This window comes from Chrysochloris asiatica, unplaced genomic scaffold (genome assembly GCF_000296735.1).
Source record: "Chrysochloris asiatica unplaced genomic scaffold, ChrAsi1.0 scaffold00030, whole genome shotgun sequence".
Lineage (NCBI taxonomy): Eukaryota > Metazoa > Chordata > Mammalia > Afrosoricida > Chrysochloridae > Chrysochloris > Chrysochloris asiatica.
The window spans coordinates 15,602,411-15,613,724 of record NW_006408548.1 but is presented as its reverse complement, the minus strand read 5'-3'; the positions used below and the strand labels follow the sequence as shown (position 1 = coordinate 15,613,724).

The window sequence follows — 11,314 nt, the reverse complement described above, 5'->3', positions numbered from 1 at the left end:
TTTGAATTGGCATATCAGTAATTGATGGTGTGTTCCACAGTCTGCCCCTGGCCTTGTTTTCACGGATGATATGGAGCTTTTCCATTTTCTCTTTCCACAGATGTAGTCAATTTGATTTCTATGTGTTCCATCTGGCGAGGTCCATGTGTATAGTCGTCTCCTATGCTGTAAACCGTCTATATTTAGCAAGAACTTTGCTAGTTTGGAGTCCCTGAGGGCAAATGGTTAATATGCTCATCTGCTATCCATAAATGTCAGAGATTCAAGTCTATCCAGTGGCGTCTTGGAAGGAAGACCTGGCAATTTACTTCTCAAAAATCAGCCATGTTAGACTGTATGGAGTATAGTTCTACTCTGACACCCTAAGAGTTTCTAAGAACTGGAGTGGACTTGACGGTAACTGTTAGTTTATATACTGGATTTTGGATTCAGAAAAAAGTTTGTTTAGATCTGTCTCTGCCACTTACAACCCAAGTTATATAAGTTCCCTGAGTCCTACTTAGTCTCTAGGAAGGAGCTAGCAATAGTTATCTTGTAAGCATTTCTTTGTTCATTAAGCATTTATTGGGCATCTATGATGTACAAAGTATTGTATATTATAATTATTGGGGGTAAGATAATATATGTAACGTGCCTGGCACATAATAATTGTTCAATTATTAGTAACAGTTATTTTTGTTGGAGTCTTGGTGTGGCGCTGTAGGATAAGCACTGAACTAGTAACCACAAGATCAGTGGTTCAAACCCACTAGCCACTCCTCAGAAACCCTATACAGGGTTGCTATGAGTCAGAACTGACTCAAAGGCGCTAAACAACAACAGTTATTATTGTTAGTGATCTCTGACAACATAATGGCTAAGCACTCAGCTGCTAATGCTTAACCCACTAAAAGGTTAGCGGTGCCAACCCACCAACTGAAAAGACCAATCAGTCTACTCCTGTAAAGATTACAGCCTTGGAATTGCTATGGGGCAATTCTATTTTGCCCTACTATTATCACCAGTGTGCAAAAGTAAATTAAATTTGAGCTTTTAGGAATGGCTGCTGACCACTATTCAAGAGGCCCCCAGCCTTGTAGCCCTAGGGGGAAATACTGTTTTCCTCTGCAACTAGAAGTCCCAAGTCTCTCTTCAACTGCTATGTAACTTCTGATGACAACCCTGCTCAACCATATCCCAGAAGTAAATTAAGCTGGTTATCCTGAATATCATTCTGCTTCATGTGGTTGATACGGATTTGCTAATAATTTTGATCTGGTAAAGAGTCAGTCAGTAGAAAATTGGAAATTTTAATGAAGATTCTCATTAGCTGTTCCTCACAAATAATGTGGCTATAATCTAATTTAAGATTCTTGGCAAAGCAATTCTCATTCCAATTCTCAGAAGTAATTATTATTTAGTGTTTATATTGCTTTTCATTTCTTAAATGTTTTCAATTATTTTTTCCATTATTCCTTGCAAAACCCACCCTCCCCCCCAAAAAAAACAAAAAACAAAAAACACGAACCCTCCCAACACACACATAAAATCCTTTGAGGTAGCTCAGCATGTTAATCTCCATTTTACAGATGGGGGAATATGGGACAGTTCTTGAATAGACACCAATGTATACTGTTATGCTAACAAGAATAATACAGACTTCTTCTTTAATAAGCAGCCACAGCCAGCACCTACTACTACACAAGAAACATATTCACACACACACATTGAAACGATGATCTCGGATATTTTGCTTCTTAACCTGTCATACTCAGTGGATAAAAAACAAACAAAACAAAACAAAAAACAAGTTTCTGCTAATTTTTTCACATAAAATTAATGTGTTCAACAAACCTGGATAAAAGATGCTGACTCCACCACTCTCTGCTGGTTTTCTGTCTTTAGAACCTCCATTTTCCTCTTTATTTGTTTCTATTCTTTTAATGAAATTTATCATTTAACATTTAGTCTGCAACAACCATACAATCTTAGTTACATGCAACTAAAAGCATTTATGTCTGGTTCATGTGTCTTTGGGTTGGCTGGGGTGGTTCTACTTTATACTAAAGAGGCAGAGGCTATCCTGGGATATGTTATTTGCCTGGCAGCAACCTGAGTGTAGTAGGATAAGCCAAAGTCAGAGCATATTTTAAGCCTTGCTGGTGGCATGTTCCATAGGCCAAAGCTATCACATATTCTCTCCCAAAGTTAAGTAGCAGGGAAGTTCAGGCCACCATGAAGCCATAGCAGAGCTTTGGATAGGTTGTGCTCACTCCTCACTTATTGAAGTAGTTAGGTTCCAAAGACCAGGTTATTATGTGTAAATTGGTGGCATGTGAAAATGGAGGTTGACCACATCAGAGCACAGAAAGTGAATGACTACATTATTACATAACTATGAAACCACTGAGAAATCATGGTCCAGCCAAGTTGACATAAAGTTAAACCATCACAGCCAGTGTTACTCCCAGGCGTATATTGGTAATGCACAAAACAGTCATATAGGAAATTTTTTTACCAATGTCTTAATTGTGAAATGCCAGATAATGAGATAGTCAATAAGTGAGTAGGTACATTAATGAGGTTTGAGCGACAATAAAGTGCTGTAGCTTCAGATAGCATTTTCCTTTTGCTTCATCCCTTCTATGACTTGCACTTTGAAGTATAGTGCCATCTGCAAGATGAGAACACAATAGTCTCAGCAAAATCATGATCGCCAAGGATGTTCCAGGTAGAAACCCAAAGGAGGATACCCTAGGGCCTTCCTATTGGTGGTAGATTGACACCTAAAACACCTCTATTTTCTAACTTTGTATCAGTCCCTTTGCAGTGTGACTTTGAAAATCAAGAGGTGGAGACCATTTCCCATACTCTTGAATCTGTGCTGACAGTGACAACCTTTGACTAATAAAATGCAGTGAAAGTGATACACCATTTTGAAGCCCAGTCTGTTGTCTCCTTGCAGCCATCATGAAGATGCGTAAGAAACAATAACCTGCTGTTATTTTAAGACACTAAGCTTCGTATATGGTAGCGTAGTGGTTACGAATCGGGCTGTGAACCGCATGGTCAGCAGTTCGAAACTACCAGCTGTTACATGGGAGAAAGATGAGGCTTTCTGCTCCCGTAAAGATTGACAGCCTCGGAAACCCTGTGTAGAGTCACTTATGAGTTGGAACCGACTCCACGGCACATAACAACAACAACAACAACAAGCTTCGTATATTTTGTTAGGCAGAACTAGTAACTAAAACATCTGTCTTATCTAGTTATCTAGTGCTTTTGTAACAGAAACAGCCCAAGGGGATGACTTTATCAGATGGAAATTTATCTGGCTTACAGTTTAGGAGGAAGATCCTTGTCTGTTTTCAACAGCTGTAGACCCAGCATCTTGGAGATATCTGTGTGTCTTGTCATCATTCTTTTCCTGGGTCTAGGAGGTTTCCAGCGCAGAGACCCTGGGTTCAAAGAATGCACTCCACTCCCAGATCTTCGTTCTTCACAGTAGTTATGTTCTTCTCTCTTCTTATATCACTTGTAAGATAAAAGATGATGCAGACCACACCCCTGGGAAACCCTCCTAATATCAGGTCAGACCTGAGCAACACTTACAACTGATTGGTTGATCAGATCAGATCACATCATGGGGGATGAATACATCATTGCATAGTCTTCAAAACACTGAGAATCATGACCTAGCCAAGTTGGCACATATTTTTGGAGGACACAATTCATGACAGTATCCTAAACACCTTAGGCCTCGTCTGTTTTCCAAATCCTGCATTATTCTTAGGATACACTAGAAATGCTGAAATACTCTGAAACCTCACCTCATTCCCCAAACCTGTACCACCACAGTTTATGATTTTTGCGTGTATGTGTGACTGAGGGACACACAAACCCACAGACTTTCCCACAATAAGTCTGTATAGCCATTTATTTAAGAAGAAGATAACCATGTCTTTAGGAAGATCATGTGAAACTAATTTATTTTGGAGACTGTGATTACTGAGAAGACAAAAAGGAAAGTAAAGCATACAGTGTTTTATGTTCAAGCTGTCAAATGCATTCCAACTTCTGTAATGCTAGTGATTAATTTTTAGCTGGGTAGAAAATCCATTTTCTTTCAGCAGTCAGTGAACTATAAAGAAATCTGTCAGTAACCATTGTTTGGAGTTTTAGTCTCTATGGAAGAGGCACAATACTTTTACAATGACAGTTAGTGTATAGAAACACCAACCCAAGATAGAGAAAGCTCTTTGGTTCTATTGTGTATTGCTGGGAATAGGTAATAATGGCATTGGAATCAGGTAAAAAGGCAAGAGGTGAGATGTCAAAGCTCTGCTTTTTCCTCCCTGTTACTTTATTTTGCTAGTACTAAAATTCAATATAAAAAGATGAATTTAAAAACAAAAGTATGGTGATTTGGAGTTAAAATTTTTAGCATTATCAAGCATATTAAAGGGTAAGGCCTTTGGGGCATGAGGAAAACATTGCCTTACAGAAATAGTGGATGAATGGTCAATTTTATTGCTAACCTTTAATTCCACAGTACATTTTCAGTGTCCTGCCATCAGCATGTTGCTTCCCGTAACTGAACTAATAGACTACTTTCACATATACATGCCTATGTCACTAGTTTTATTCATAGTGCATAGTTGCAATTGAGCACGGGTGCTGGTTTTAATTATCCTATCAAAGCAATGGAATATGTATCACAAGTCGTCTGTATCAAATAAGAGATATGACAGAATATTTCACTTTCTTTATATACACAGATAAACCTGTTGTTCTATTTTGAAAAAGCTTTCCAATTGTGTGGCAGATTTGCACTGTTCTATTCACATGTCTTTGCCTCCTGTCCCTGCTGGAGGGCAGGGACATTATCCTTTGTTATATCAATGTCTAGCATATATAAGCAGTGAATAAATGTAATCAGTCACTTTGAGGTTACAAAGGGTCAGCTTGTAGCAAACCTCCTTGTAGGAACAATGTGAATGTAGAGATCCAAGATTTCTCTGCTTGCTGACCCTTGCTTGTTAAATTTCCCTAATATAAAGCCTTTGCCTTGAAGTATGGCATGTGATGCTTTGGAATTCTTAAGCTCCTGTGCTTAACAAAGGGTTGATCGCAAAGAGCACTGCTTTGTACTATACAATCTCTCTTTATATGATGCTTTAGAAAGAGAGAGGGAGAAAGAGAGAGGAATTTTTTTTTTTTTTAAGGTTTTTATTGTGGATTGAGTGAAAGTTTACAGGGCACATCATCAGTTTCACATTCAACCATTCATATGACTTGTTTCATTACATTGATTATAATCCCCTCCATACATCATCAGTTAACAGTGTTTCTGAGAGAGAAATTTTTAAACTAAGAGTGAAATGGCATATGGCATGAGGGTAGGGATATTTGTGTGCCTTGCTTTATCTATAGCACCTAGAACAGTACCTGGTACATAATTGTTGTTGTTAAGTACCATAGAGTCAGTTTTGACTCATAGGAACCCTGTATGGGTTTCTCACGAATGACTGGTAGAGTTGAACGATCAAACTTGTGGTTAGCAGTCCTGTGTTTATCCTTACTAGGATTCCCCCTGGCATGGTGGGGGTGGTGACTGTGTGCCGTGGGATCAGTTCTGACTTGTAGAAACCTGTATAGAGTTTCTAAGACTGTAAATCTGTATGGGAGTAGAAAGTCTCATTTTTTTACTCCTGCAGAGCAGCTCGCAGATTCAAACTGCTACTAACATTGTGGTTAGTAGCCCAATTTGTAACCTACCAGTGCTCCTTCCTGTCATAGTGGATACTCAATAAATATCTGTTCCGTGGGTGAAAAGAAAATTTTAGGAATATAGAATAAGAGATCTAGTTGATCTTTCACACCAGATGTAGACTCCTGAATAACTAGTTACCTCTTCTTCAGATTCCCTGGCAGGAGACCTCTGCCTTTGAAAACAGGGTAACATACACATTTTTAAAATACATGTGCTTTATGCTTCCTTGCACCTTCCATTATTCTGAATCCCATACAGTCAATTTTTTAGGCTCAGGTCAAGTCTAATAACCACCCCAACGTGAGGTCTTTAATGATTACCATTCCCTCATGCTCTTTTATGTATCTGAGCACTTGGACTTCTTATTGGTTACCCCTTTATCTGAACAGCTACAGTTGCTGATGGTTCCTCCTTAGAGCACTTGGAATCAGTACTTTTCACTGTTACACTTTAATTTGTACTGCTTTGTATCACTTGCTGCTATTTTTTTGCATTAATATTTTGTCATCTTTTGTAAGTTTCTTTAGAGCAAATGTTCTCAATCTTTGAGAAAGATTACAAATAGATGACTGTTGGTGTCTTTCACTGAGATAGAATAATCAGGATAAGTGGTAGTTTGGTTAGGGGAGAGTGAATTGAAAAGAACAAGTTGAACTCAATTTTGGACATGTTGTTGTTGTTAAATGCTGTTGAGTCATTTCTGACTCAATGATCCTGTATAGGGTTTCCAAGGAGTGACTGGTGGGTTTGAACTGCCAATCTTGCAGTTAGCAGTCCAGTGCTTTGCTACAGCACCACACCAGAACTCCAATTTTGGGTATAATAAGTTATGTATAAAACAGCCTGCAGGACAGCTCCACATTTTATCATTACAGTCCAATCAAATTTAGTAATTTTGGACATACTGGTGTAGCGCTGTAGGAGCAGCACTGGGCTGTGAACCACAAACTTGGCAGTTCAAAGCCACCAGCTGCTCCTTGGAAACCCTCTATAGGATCACTGGGAGTCAGAACAAACTCAACAGTACTTAACAACAAGAAGTTTGATATGCCTGTGCTGATAAAGTATGGAGCTGTCCATATATGCCTATATATGGAGTTAAGAGGAAAAATTTGCACTAGAGATGTATATTAGAGAGTAATTGGGATATGGTTGGTATTCAGTCATAGGAGTGACTGAGGTTGCTCAGGAGGAGTGTATAGAAAGAGTAGTTGTTGTTAGGTGCCATCAAGTCAGTACATACCCATAGCGATGTTATGCACAGCAGAATGAAACACCGCCCGATCCTGGGCCAACCTCTCTACTGTTGCCACACTTGAGTCCATCTATGCTGCCACTTGACCAATCCATCTCGTTGGGGGCCTTTCTCTTTTTCTCTAACCCTCCACCTTACCAAACATAGTATCCTTCTCTAGCGACTTGTCCCTCCTGACAATATGTCCAAAGTATGAGAGAGGAAGTTTGGCCATCTTGACCTCCAAGGAGCACTCTGGCTGCACTTCTTCCAAAACGGATCTATTGGTTCTTTTGGCAGCCCATGGCACGTCCAATATTGTCCTCCAACACTATAATTCATAAGCATCAATTCTTCTATGGTCTTCCTTATTCACTGTCCAGCTTTTGCATTCATGTGAAGTTATTGAAAATACCATGGCTTGGGTCAGTTGCACCTTAGTCCTCAAGCTGACATTTTTGCTCTTCAACGCTTTTCTTGTGCAACAGATTTGCCCAGTGCAATACATCATTTGATTTCTTGACTGCTGCTTCCTTGAGTGTTGATAGTTGATCCAAGAAAAATAAAGTCCTTGACAACTTCAATCTTTTCTCCATTTATATGGAATTTGTTTAGTGGTCCATTGGTGAGGATGTTTGTTTTCCTTATTGAGATGTAATGCATACCTAAGACTGTGCTCTTTGATCTTCATCAGTAAATGTTTTAAGTCCTTTTCACTTTTAGCAAGCAAGGTTGTATTATCTGTATATCGCAGGTTGTTAATGAGTCTTCCTCCAATCGTGATGCCATATTTTTCTTCATAGAACCCAGCTTCTCGGATGATTTGCAGCTTACAGGTTGAATAAGTATGATGAAAGAATACAACCTTGTTGCACACCTTTTTAAATTGTAAACCATTCAGTGTTCCCTTGTTCTGTTCTGCATCTTGGTCCAGGTACAGATTCCTCATGAGCACAATTAAGTGCTCCGGAATACTCATATTTCACAATGTTGCCCATTGTTTGTCATGATCCACACAATTGAAAGCCTTTGCATAGTCCATAAAGCACAGGTAAACATCTTTCTGATATTCTCTGCTTTCAGTCAAGATCCATCAGACATCAGCAATGATATCCCTCATTCCACGGTCTCTTCTGAATCTGACTTGAACCTCTGGAAATTCTCTGTCAATGTATGATTGTAGCCGTTTCTGTATTACCTTGAGCAAAACTTTACTCACATGGGATATCAAACAGATTGTCTGATGATTTCCACATTCTGTTGGGTCACCTCTCTTTGGAGTAGGCACAAATATGGATCTCTTCCAATCAGTCAGCTAGATAGTTGTCTTCCAAATTTCTTGGCAGAGATGAGTGAGTGCCTCCTGTGCCACCTCACATTCTTGAAAGATTTCAATTTTTATTCCATCAATTCCTGGTGCCTTGTTCTTTGCCAATTCCTTCAATGCAACTTGGACTTCCTTCTTCAGTATCATTGGCTCTTGACTATCGGTACCTCTTGAAACGGTTGAACATTAACCATTTCCTTTTGGTACAGTGACTCTGTGTATTCTTTCCATCTTCTCTTGATGCTTTCTGCATCATTCAATAATTTGCCCAGAGAATCCTTCAATAACGAAAGTCGAGGCTTGATTTTTTTTTTCTTCATTTCCCCCAGCTTGAGAAATGCTGAGTGTGTTCTTCCTTTTTGGTTTTCTGATTCCAGATCTTTACACATTTTGTTATAGTATTTGGCTTCATCTTCTCGAGCTGATCTTTGAAATTTTCTGTTCAGCTCTTGGACAGCCTCATTTCTTCCATTTGCTTTAGCATCTCTACGTCATTTTGACGTAACTTAGGATTTAATTTTTGGCCTATTTCCTTTTTTATCTGCTTGTCCCACTCCACAATTCCCGTTAAGGCCTTGTTTCTGATTGTAAACAGTTCAGGGCCAGCTGTGGCCGTTTGGTTTTAATTGGAAACTGTCTCTTTAAATTTTGAGGAGATTTGTGTGCATGCGTAGTAGAACCCTCTGAGCTTCTCCGAGCATGGGGCTCGGGTACAGGCACCCCTATAGTCACCCGAATGGAGGTGCGTAGACAGCAAGGGACCAATGAACAGCTACAAAAAGAGAAGAATGTCCACATGTTTATCTCTGCAGTTCTACCAGGATGGCCGCTCCGATCCTTCCCCCGCTTGGTCTCACCCAAGATGGCGGCTCCTCGAGCAGCTGAGCGTTCCCAGACTAGAAAGCAATAGATTTCTTGCTTCTGGCACAAATTCCTCAGCTGTAAGCCTTCCAACCTTCTAAATATTCCTTTATATGTGGTTCAGAGTTCTGGGACCATTCCCTGAGCCTGTTTGGTCGGGTATTCTGTGTTGTTGCTGGCAGAGCTCCTTTATTGCACTTCCACCTGATCCACCATCTTGTTTATTCTCTCCTTTTTTTTTGGTCGTATTTCTTGTGGATAAATACCAAGTAGAGAAATGCTGAATCAAAAGGTATTTCTATTTTCAACCTTCTGAGGAAGTGCCATATTGCTTTCCAGAGAGGTTGGATCGTTTTGCAATCTCACAAGCAATGCAGGAGCATCCCAGTGTCTCCACATCCTCACCAGCATTTATTGTTGTCTACTTTTTTTTACTTTTGGTGTTATGGCTGGTGTGAGATGATATCTCATTGTTGTTTTGATTTGAATCTCTCTAATGACTAGTGATCGTGAACATTTCTTCCTATGTTTCTTGGCTGCCTGGATCTCCTCCTTGGTGAAGTGTCTGCTCATGTCCTGCGCCCATTTTTTAATTGGTCTATTTGTCTTTTTCTTGTAGAGGTGTTGTAGTTTCCTATATATTTTAGAAATGAGTCCCGTGTCTGATACGTCAATGCAAAAGATTTTTCCCTTTTGACTCTTTTGGTGAAGTCTTTTAATGTACATAAGTTTTTAATTTTTAGTATGTCCCAATCATCTATTTTGTCCAGTTTTATTTGTATAGTTTTCAAAATGTTTTGTAGTCTGTGTATTCCCTGAATTAGTGCCCTCACATTTGTCCCTATTTTTGCATTGATGGCCTTCATAAATCTGGGATTCACATTTAGGTCTTTAATCCATGCTGAGTTGGTTTTTGTTTAAGCTGTGAGATGAAGGTCTTGTTTCAAACTTTTACATATTGCTTTCCAATTCTGCCTGCACTATCTGTGGAAGAGACTATCACCTCCCCATGCAATATATTTAGATACTTTGTAAAAAATCAGTCAGCTTTATGTGGATGGGTTAATTTCTGGATTCTCAATTCTGTCACACAGATCAATGTATCTTTCATTGTACCAGTGAAAAGCAGTTTTGACCACTGTAGCCTTGTAATAAATTTTGAAGTCGATGAGTGAGAGGTTTCCAACCTTATTCCTCTTCTTAAGCAGTGCTTTGCTTATCCTGGGTCTCTTGCCTTTCCATATAAAGTTTGTAATTATTTTTACCATCTCTTTGAAGAATGTCGTTTGAATCTGGTTTAGGATAGCATTATATGTGCAAATTGCTTTGGGCAGTATTGCTATTTTCACAATGTTAAGTCTTCCTATCCAGGAACATGGTACATTCTTCCATTTTTGTAAGTCTGTTGGTTGTTATGCTGTTACTCAAGATTTAATTTAATTTTTGGCCTGTTTTGTTTTTAAACTCTCTTTCCCTCCCCAAGACCCTTGTTCTGGCTTTTCTGTATTTTAAAAAACAAAACAGTTCAGTGCCAGCTCTTGAGCTGAGAGTATCTGTGCGCATGTGTGGTAGAAGAACCCACCAGTGGTGAGCGTGGGGGGTGTCCACTCACTCAGTCACCCCCTCTAGTCACCAGAATGCAGGTGCACAAACAATGGTGTGGGGGCAAATGAACAACAACAACAACAAAAAAAAGAAAACCAGAAGAAAGCAAAACTGACAAAATATATTGTCCACCTTTGCTCCAAGATTCCTGTGGCATTTTTCCATGGTGCGTCTGCTCCCCTCTTGTTCTTGCCGTTTGGTCTCGACCAAGTTGTCAGCTCCAGGCCACTGAGACTGGCAGATTCAAAAGTACACGATTTCTTACTTTTGCTACAAGTTCCTCTAGCTATAAGCCTTCAAACCTTTAAAATATTCCTATCTATGTGGTTCTGAGTTTTGGAGCTCTACCCTGAATCTGCTTTGCTTGGTATTCTGTGGTATGGCGAACTTCACTGCACCTCCACCCTAGACGCCCGGCCTCTCCCATTTTTTTTTTTTTTTTTTTTTCACAGGTATTTTTTTTTTTTTTTTTTGAGGTTTTTGTTTAATAAAGATTTGATAAACTTACTGCCTGTTTTAAAAATCCCCAGAGTTT

General features: G+C 39.3%; 1 pseudogene; it reads left to right on the top strand.

Moving 5' to 3' along the window:
* LOC102826330 overlaps nucleotides 1-11,314 on the top strand; it is a 35,267-nt pseudogene that overhangs the window by 5,177 nt on the left and 18,776 nt on the right.